General features: G+C 59.3%; 1 long non-coding RNA gene across 1 annotated transcript; it reads left to right on the forward strand.

The window, feature by feature from the left end:
* The first annotated feature begins 5,297 nt into the window (after positions 1-5,297).
* LOC128818070 (uncharacterized) lies at positions 5,298-7,042 on the forward strand. Its single transcript, XR_008440377.1, has 2 exons — positions 5,298-5,514; positions 5,712-7,042. It is a non-coding gene; the product is annotated as an uncharacterized LOC128818070 (long non-coding RNA).
* Positions 7,043-8,763: the final 1,721 nt, after the last annotated feature.

An 8,763-nucleotide genomic window follows, 5' to 3' on the forward strand; every position in this document is an offset into this window, starting at 1 on the left:
CCGGGCACATCCCGGGCACATCCCGGGCACATCCCGGGGCACATCCCGGGCACATCCCAGGCACATCCCGGGCACATCCCGGGGCACATCCCGGGCACATCCCGGGCACATCCTGGGCACATCCCGGGCACATCCCGGGGCACATCCCGGGGCACATCCCGGGGCACATCCCGGGCACATCCCGGGGCACATCCCGGGCACATCCCAGGACACATCCCGGGCACATCCCAGGACACATCCCGGGCACATCCCGGGCACATCCCGGGCACATCCCAGGACACATCCCGCCTCTGCCCGGGCAGGGAGGGATGGGGAGCACCAAGACTGAACCTCAGCACCCGGCCAGGACCAGCATTAGCATTGAACACCTCGCTCCGACAGTTAATTGTGACTTTAATCAAGCAAAAGATGAATCACTGGGGTTTTTAAAAGTGATAAAAAATATAGAGTTGTTAAAATAATAGTTTCAATTCCATAAAATGCTTTTCTTTTAAAGGAGGGCAGAGCAAGCTTCCTTTGATGGCCCACGTGAGGAGGGTGGAAGGGGACAGCCAAGGGCAGGGCTGTGGGACAGTGACGCTGGCCTCTAATGGACCAGGAAAATAAAGGGGACAAAATTCCAGGGAAATGGACAAAATTCCAGGGAGATTCACTGCCCACTCCTCCAAACAGCCCAGCGAGTCCAACCAGAGCACGTGGCCACGGGGTTCTCCGTTCCCTCCTGCCTCCCATCGGCCCCTCTGCATAATCCTGAGTAAACCAATCTTTTGCTAAATGGAAAACCGGGAGATCTTGGATGTGAAGCGACACTTATTTATCCTTTTACCAGACGGTCTAATGAATAATTTCATGTTTGCAAAAGCTCATGTTGAAATTTGAAGACAAGAGATATATTGCCAAGGCGGCTGGGAGACTGCGACATTCATTTTGTGCTGAAAGATTTACTTAAAAATTAGATTTTACAATTTTAATGCCTCCATTCTTTTCTTTAAATAAGCTGTGAAATGCAGTTAATTAGACTTAAACCCTAGAAGCTCAGACATTTGGGCTGCAGCATCAGCTACAAAAGAAAACACTCTTTTTCACTTGCAAATTAAATCTAAATTTATTAGGTGGCGAAACCTTCCTTCTCCCACATGGAGCTCCAAAACTGCTGGGATGGGGGGCCAGGAGCAGGCCCAGGGGTTCCCCCAGCAAAGCCCATGGGGTTCCCCGAGATGTGCACAGGGGAGGAGGAAAAGAGCGAGAGAGGCAGAGCAGGCTCATCCACTGGACGCTCAACTCCAGAGCTGGGAGCTGAGGGGAGGGTGACGGGCTGGAGGACGATGGGGAGCAGGGGGATTTCTGCCCCAGCAAGGACAGAGGCTCCTGGCAGCCCCACAGTGGAGTGAGGCTCTCCCAGAGCATCCCCACCTCAGAAGGGCCGGAAGCACCAAGGGCCCAAAATGACGAGAGGACACCGGCCGCTCATGAGACCTCCCCTGGGATCTGCCTTTTGTCCACCTGCAGCCACCTGCCATTCCAGGCACACTCATTCATTTTCCAGGAAAAGCAGGTGAATGGCAAAGACCCCAATAAATTCATGCCTGGCACTCCAAAACCGAGCTGGGCCCCAGGAGGGAGGGCTGGTGCCAGCCTGGCTGCTCTGAGCCGGGAAGGAGCGAGCACGGCTCACACCCAGGTTTGTTTTCCCCTTTCACAGGGCACCACCTTTCACACCCCCTGTGGGGAATAAATGACAGCAGCTGCCTGCCACAATTTGCTTAGTCCTGGCTAAATTAATTTTTCACAGTTTTTTAATGGGGGGCAAGAAGGTGCAGGTTTGGGGGGGGGTAGCCCCCAGTGAGAGAAGAGGGGACATGAGTGCTCTGCTCTGCCAAGGCCCTCGAAGGAGGAGAGAGGCTCCGTGGCCACAGTGATGAACCTATATACATTTATATTTTTATATATTTATATACACACACAGAGGAGAGCATGCACCCAGGCAGCAGCACCGGTGAATTCCCACCAGGGCCGGGGTTCAAGGCTCTCGTGAAGGGGACAGGAGAAGGGCCCCGGGTGACAGCGCAGTGTCTGTGGCTCAGCCCCAGCAGCCCTGCGTGTGTTTAGGCAGCAGGCAGCTCTGGAGGGGCGCAGCGGGTAATTGGGAATAGCCTCAAATAAAAAAGGCATCTCGGGGCCCCAGGGGAAGTCTGTTAAAACACGGAATTATGAATGGTGTTAAACCGTAGAAGACAAAACGATGTCTCTGTTTAGATGCTGAATTTACAGTAAATACCAAGCTCTCCCTGTGGCTGCTGCTGTATTTATTAATGTTATTTGAACACTCCATCATGCCCGTGTTCAAAGGGGCCGCCAAGAGCAGCGACAGACTCCTGGTGCCTCCAGGAAGGGGCTGCCCAAGCCCCAAGGGCTCCACCCTGCCCAGGGGCCGAGGGGCAGCTCTTCCCCAAGCCCTGCCTTGGACAGGAGACCCCTGGCTCCTGTCACCTCCTGCCCACACAGCAGCCACCTCCCTCTGGGGTTTCACCAGAGATGGCAAAACACGAACTGCCACGAGCGCCGCGTGCCCGGGCCGGGCGTCAGAAGGATCTCAGGATAACGGGAGCCTCTTCATCTTCCATGGGGCTGGGTGGGAGCAACTGCCTGTCTGCAGCATCCCCAGGGGTCTGCACATCGCCCGTCACGCTGCCACCAGCAGCCAGAGCCTCCGAGTGACGCGTGCACCTCCAGGAGGGACAGCCCAGAGCTGCTGAGGTAGCTGCTGATAACCCTCAGCTGCCCGGGCACAGCTGAGGCACCCAAAAAGCCTCCCCAGACCATGGAGGGACCCCACCTCAAGGACGAGGCCAGATCCGTCATCAGCAATGCCACCAGGGCTGATTAACCAATGATTGCCTTTGGTCCCGAGCCAGAGAGCAACTGGTTAATGAGAGCTCTGCCAGGGCTGCCACGCTCCGAGGGAAACACGGGTTATGTGCCATCTGCCTCCCAAGCCCAAATGGTTAACCAGGAATATTCATTCTCTTCCTATTAAGTATAATTACCCCCTAATCTGTAGGAGCCTTTTATTTCTCTATAATTACAGGATATTTAACAAATAGGCCAGGGGAGGGTGGAACTGGGGGGATGGGGCTGGGTGCAGGGCTGGGGCCGGGAGCAGATGCCAGTGGCACAGGGACCAGGGAGTCGCTGCTGGCTCAGAGCTGCCCAGGGATGGCTTCTCCCAAGGAGGAGCCCGGGTGGGAACACCCCTGCCCAGGACAAACCCTGCCTGGCCCTGCAGAGCTGGCCTCCTGCCCCAGGGCACGTTAGCCTGGTCATATTTATGCAGCTGAGTTCCTGGGATCAGAAGATTATCCCTGCCTAATTTACAGCCCTGATTTCCCCCTTGAAGAGCCCAGCTATTCATTTAGCTTATTTATTTGCTGCCTCTCCCCCTCCCTGGCCTGCACCAGCTGCCTGAGCTGTGATGGAAGAGGCTCCACCGGCTTGGCACGAGCTGCCAGCAAGGACCTTGCTGTGCAGAGGGGCCTGGGATGGACCCTGTGTCCTGCACCCCCATCCCATCCATGCCCACCCACACACCCCCAGCCCTGCAGCATCACAGGGGGCTCCCAGCACACCCAGCCTTGGTTTGGAGCAGCCCTGGGCTGTGGCTCTCCCTGGAGATGTGCCCACAGCCGTTATCTCACACAACTGAAGCACCTTTGGCCAATTGGTGTTTTAAATTAAAAAAAAAAAAAATCAAAGGCATAATTGCTTAATTTAGAGTGATTTATTCCATTAAGAAACTCTTTACCATAGGCCTTTTTTAGATGTTCAAGTGTATTTTTCATTAGTGCTGCATAATAAAATAATTGCAGACATAGGATGGGATTTCTCCTTTTCTCAGAAAATTGAAATACAGAAAATCTCCCCTGTTTTCTGCCCTTTTTGCTGTTTCTGACACAAGTCAGGGGTCAGCCAGGAGTGACAAGGAGATGCCTCAGACTCCGGGGAGTCTCCCTGTACCCCTGGGTGAGACCCCGAGGGGCTCCTTCAGCCCAGCTGTGCCCCCTTACCTGGCAGGTGGGCACACGGGTGCCAGGGGTGCCACCTCAGAGCACCCACGGGAGCTGGGACACTCCGGTGTGGCACACAAGGGAACACCTGTGCAGGGAGAGAGGCGAGACTGAGGACACAGATGCGGATGAGGATGAGGATGAGGATGAGGATGCTGCGAGTGGGCACTGGCTCCCCAGGGGCAGCAGTCCTGCCTTGCCCAGGCTCCTGCCCCCGTACCGGGCACACGCTCAGGGGGTGTTTCGGGTGTGAAACACCGCCCTGGTGTCCCCAGGCTGCGGGCAGCGCAGCGAGGCGCTCCCCGGTGCCAGCGGTGCCCTCGGCAGAGCCGGTCCAGCCCTGCACGGGGCCGAGGAGAAGGGAAGGGAAGGAAAGGGCTGAGCTCCCCCTCATGGCTCCCAGCGGCAGCGCCGGGGCGCCGGGAGGAGCGGGGGATGCTGCGGGGACCGGGGGTGCTGCGGGGACCGGGGGGTGCTGCGGGGATCAGGGGGTGCTGCGGGGATCGGGGGATGCTGCGGGGTCCCAGGGTGCTGCGGGGATCAGGGGATGCTGCGGGGTCCCGGGGTGCTGCGGGGACCGGGGGTGCTGCGGGGATTGGGGGATGCTGCGGGGATCGGGGGTGCTGCGGGGATCGGGGGTGCTGCGGGGATTGGGAATGCTGCGGGGATCGGGGATGCTGCGGGGTCCCGGGGTGCTGCGGGGACCGGGGGTGCTGCGGGGACCGGGGGTGCTCCGGGGAGCGGGGGATGCTGCGGGGACCGGGGGATGCTGCGGGGATCGGGAGATGCTGCGGGGATCGGGGGTGCTGCGGGGACCGGGGGATGCTGCGGGGATCGGGGGGTGCTGCGGGATTGGGGATGCTGCGGGGAGCGGGGGTGCTGCGGGGTCCCGGGGGTGCTGCGGGGATCAGGGGGTGCTGCGGGGATCGGGGGATGCTGCGGGGATCGGGGGATGCTGCGGGGATCGGGGGTGCTGCGGGGATCGGGGGATGCTGCGGGGACCGGGGGTGCTCCGGGGAGCGGGGGATGCTGCGGGATTGGGGATGCTGCGGGATTGGGGATGCTGCGGGGAGCGGGGGATGCTGCGGGATTGGGGATGCTGCGGGGATCGGGGATGCTGCGGGATTGGGGATGCTGCGGGGAGCGGGGGTGCTGCGGGGAGCGGGGGTGCTGCGGGGAGCGGGGGATGCTGCGGGGTCCCGGGGTGCTGCGGGGTCCCGGGGTGCTGCGGGGTCCCGGGGTGTTGCGGGGTCCCGGGGTGCGGCTGTGGTTCCATCAGCCCTGTGCTCTCGCCCTCGGCCAAGCAGAAAAAGGGCTCGAACGGCACCGAAACACAATCGGGGCTCTCCAGAGTGCCCAGGCAATTTGCACACAACAGGGAGCGAGAGGGAAGGAAGAAAGCATCAATAACCACGGCTGACTTTCCTGGGCGCTCCCGAGCATGCAGGAGGTGCAGGCGGCTCTCGCTGGGGCACAGGGGGTGCCCGCTGGGAGGTTTGGTGATGGTTGGGCGAGGCCCCTCCTTAGGCACGGCTCTGCCGTGGCAGCCAGGGCACAGCAGGTGCCCGTCCTTGTCCCTGTGCCCACTTGGCATTTCCAGGCCATCCCAAGCCCCTTATCATCCTCGTCCATTCCTCCCTCCTGCAGGATCACACTGGAGCAGAGTCAGAACCTGAAGGCACTCAGGTCTATTTTGGAAATGCTGAAGCATTTGGGGGAGTTGATAATTTTTCCCTCCACATCACCTTGGCCAGAGCCTTTTGCCACATTCAGTCTCAGCAGCGTTGATCCTCCACAGAGCCAGTGGGGAGCTCATTTGCCAGGTGTTTGGAAAAACACCCAGTCGCCCACACCTTCAGCCACCAGCTGCTTTCCAGAGTGCACCTCGTCTCTGTCCCCGGTTCCTTGTAATCTATTCTGGGAAAAGCTGCCAGCTGCATCCCCAGGGGTTTGGGCAGGACAGTACTCGGGAGCTGGGCATCCCACGGGAGAAACCCGTGGCTGTGATTCTCCCGGCGCAGACAAAGAGGAGCAGCAGGCAGGTGCTCCATGGAGACAGCCGCCCCGGAGCGCTCCCGCACGCAGGGAATTGAATGGAGCTGTTTGTTTCCCAGGAATTGCCGGTGTCAGGTGGCATTTGAGGGGCTGCTGTCGAGCTCTCCTTTAGTGGCAGCCCTGCATTAGTTTCCATTAACTATTCAGGGAAAAGGAGAGATCCCATCAGGAGGGAGAGATGAAATCCCAGTGGAAAACCCAAGACACCGCATTGCCCCTCTGGCAAAGGGCAGTGCCAAGCATCCCTGGGAGCACCACCAAAGACAAAACCAAGATATTCAACAGCAACTCAAGAAGAGAGAAACCTCCCTGCATCCCTTTCTCCTCCCTCATTCATCACCCTCCCATCTGGAGAGGGGTTTTATTTTGGCCATCAATTTATTTCCAATCTGAGGCTGGAGCACAAACCCACCAAAGATGCCGGGGCTGGGAATAGATGGAGGAGCCACAGTGGTTCATAAAAAACTCCTGTCAAAGACCATGGGACACGAGATCTGCTGGAGAGAGCCTGCAGGCCACCAGCAGCAAACATCCCTCCTCCTCCTCCTCCTCCTCCTCCCCCCGGTGCCATCGCCGGGGCCTTTCAGCAATGGAGATTTATTTATTTGCCTTCCAGATCGCCCCGGCTCACCTTGGGAAGGCAACAAAAGCTTGCAGCAACAATTTATAGGGAGATAAGGTGGAGGGGCTGGCAGGGAGGGCCCGGCGTGGGGAGCTGCATTTCTCGGGGAGCCGTACCCTTGCCGGTAAGGTCACGTTGCAGCCGTAGATGTTCTCTGGAACAACAATTACTCTAGATAAGAAAAATCTAACTGGATAAAGGGACAGCTAATCAGGAGACTACAAGCCCCCGAATTGCTCAAGGAATCCTTATTGATCTGAACAAGATATCAAATGTAAAATAAAGGATTTTGCTAACTCCACAGGCTGCTTCAGCCCCTGCAACCTGGCACTGGATCAGCAAGCGGAGGAGCCGGCAGCCTGCAGCTCCTCTCCCAGCACACACAGCCTGGCTGCCCCTTCAAAGGTAGAAGCTGCTTTTTGCCCACATTCCAGTCTCTCCATAAGCTCCCAAAGAGGGCAGAGGCAGCAGCCCCTGCAGAGGGTCCCTCTCTGCTGTGTTCTCCTGCAGAAGGGGCCTGTCCTGCTCCCTCCTGTGCAGGACACCCCCAGGTTCGGGGTCTGTCTGGCCAGCTGTGCCCTTTGGGGACCAGTGGTCCCTGCTGGGGGTTCGGTCACCACCTTCACACCAGCAGGGATGAGCTCACAGGGAAGGAGCACAGCCCTGGGGAGCCTTTCCCAGCACCCAGACCCGAAGGGAGCAGCCGGGATGGAGCCAGCCCGCTGTGCCCAGGGCTCCAGAGGCAGCTGGCAGTGAGGAGCAGAGATGGATGATGCCCTCCCAGCCCTGCAGAGCGGCACTGGCAGCCCTGAGTCATGGCTGCGAACCACGTGCTGCTCCCGCAGCCATTTAGCAGGGGAGTTGGTTTATGCTAAACAAACACTGCTTGATTAATAAAAGCATATTTATGGAGGCTTAGCAGCTCTGGTAGCAGAGACAGGGCTGGAGATGGTGCCAGCAAGGCGAGTGCTCCTCATTTCAGAGCTGCCCAGGGGCAGCAGGACAGTGCTGGTGCCAGTCCCAGTGCCAGGACTGGTGCCTTGTGCCTGCTCCCCCTCTGGAGCAGCACAAGGAGCCACCAACACCGGTGCAGGAAACGCAGCATTTTCCTCTTTCCACACACTGTTTGCACCCAGCAGCTGGCTGGCACCCGAAAAGGAAGTGGCAAGGGATGGCAGTGTCCCAAGGAGCAGCCAGCAGCCTTGGCTGGGAGTGGAGCAGGCACCCTGGGTGTGGTGGTGCGGGGAATAAGCCTTGTCTCCGGTATTGCTGCTGCAAGACAGGGCTCAATGGCGGCTGGGAGAGCTCCTTCCTCCAGCACCAGACCCAGCTTCCCTCCGCCAGGCTCTGCTTCCTCCTGCTCGGGGCTGAGCAACAGCAGGAGGAGATGCAGGGAGCCCCCCGGGGAGCATCTCTCTCCCACTTGTGTTTTGATGTTGCTATGGTGATTGCCAAGCGATAAATCTTGATTATTATTGCCCGGCGCTTTCAGCCGCAAGCAAAGGCAACCTTTCCCGAGCCACTGGGGTGCCTTTGTTCCTGCTCTCCACCCGCTCCTGGCTTTTCTGCTCCAAGCCCTCGCTCGCCTGGGCACTCACACTGGGCAGGTCGCGCTCCAGAGAGCTTGTCCCCGCTGTCCCCATCCACCGCAGCTGGGGGCATCACGCGGGGGCATTGCCAGCGCCGCCCCGCCCCTGCCCCTCGCAGCCGGGAGGGTTCAACTCCCGGGCGCCGTGTCATGGCCCAGCCAGCTCGAGAGCAGCAATTCCTCCCGCACCCCGGATCCACATGAGCACCCCCAGCCCATTTTTGGGGGGTTTGTCCAGCTCTAATCAATACCCTGAGAGCCCCAGGAGAAGCTGGCGGGGTCCAACGGGCAGTTATCAGCTCTCCCACAGCACCTGAGCCCAGGTGATGCCCCCCTGGGCCTCCACACCTGCAGCCAGCTCTGGAAATGCAGGCTCTGGCCCCCAGAGCACAGCCCCCCCGGCACGGCTCCGGCTCCGCTGTCCCTCCCGGACA

This window comes from Vidua macroura, chromosome 22 (assembly GCF_024509145.1).
Source record: "Vidua macroura isolate BioBank_ID:100142 chromosome 22, ASM2450914v1, whole genome shotgun sequence".
Lineage (NCBI taxonomy): Eukaryota > Metazoa > Chordata > Aves > Passeriformes > Viduidae > Vidua > Vidua macroura.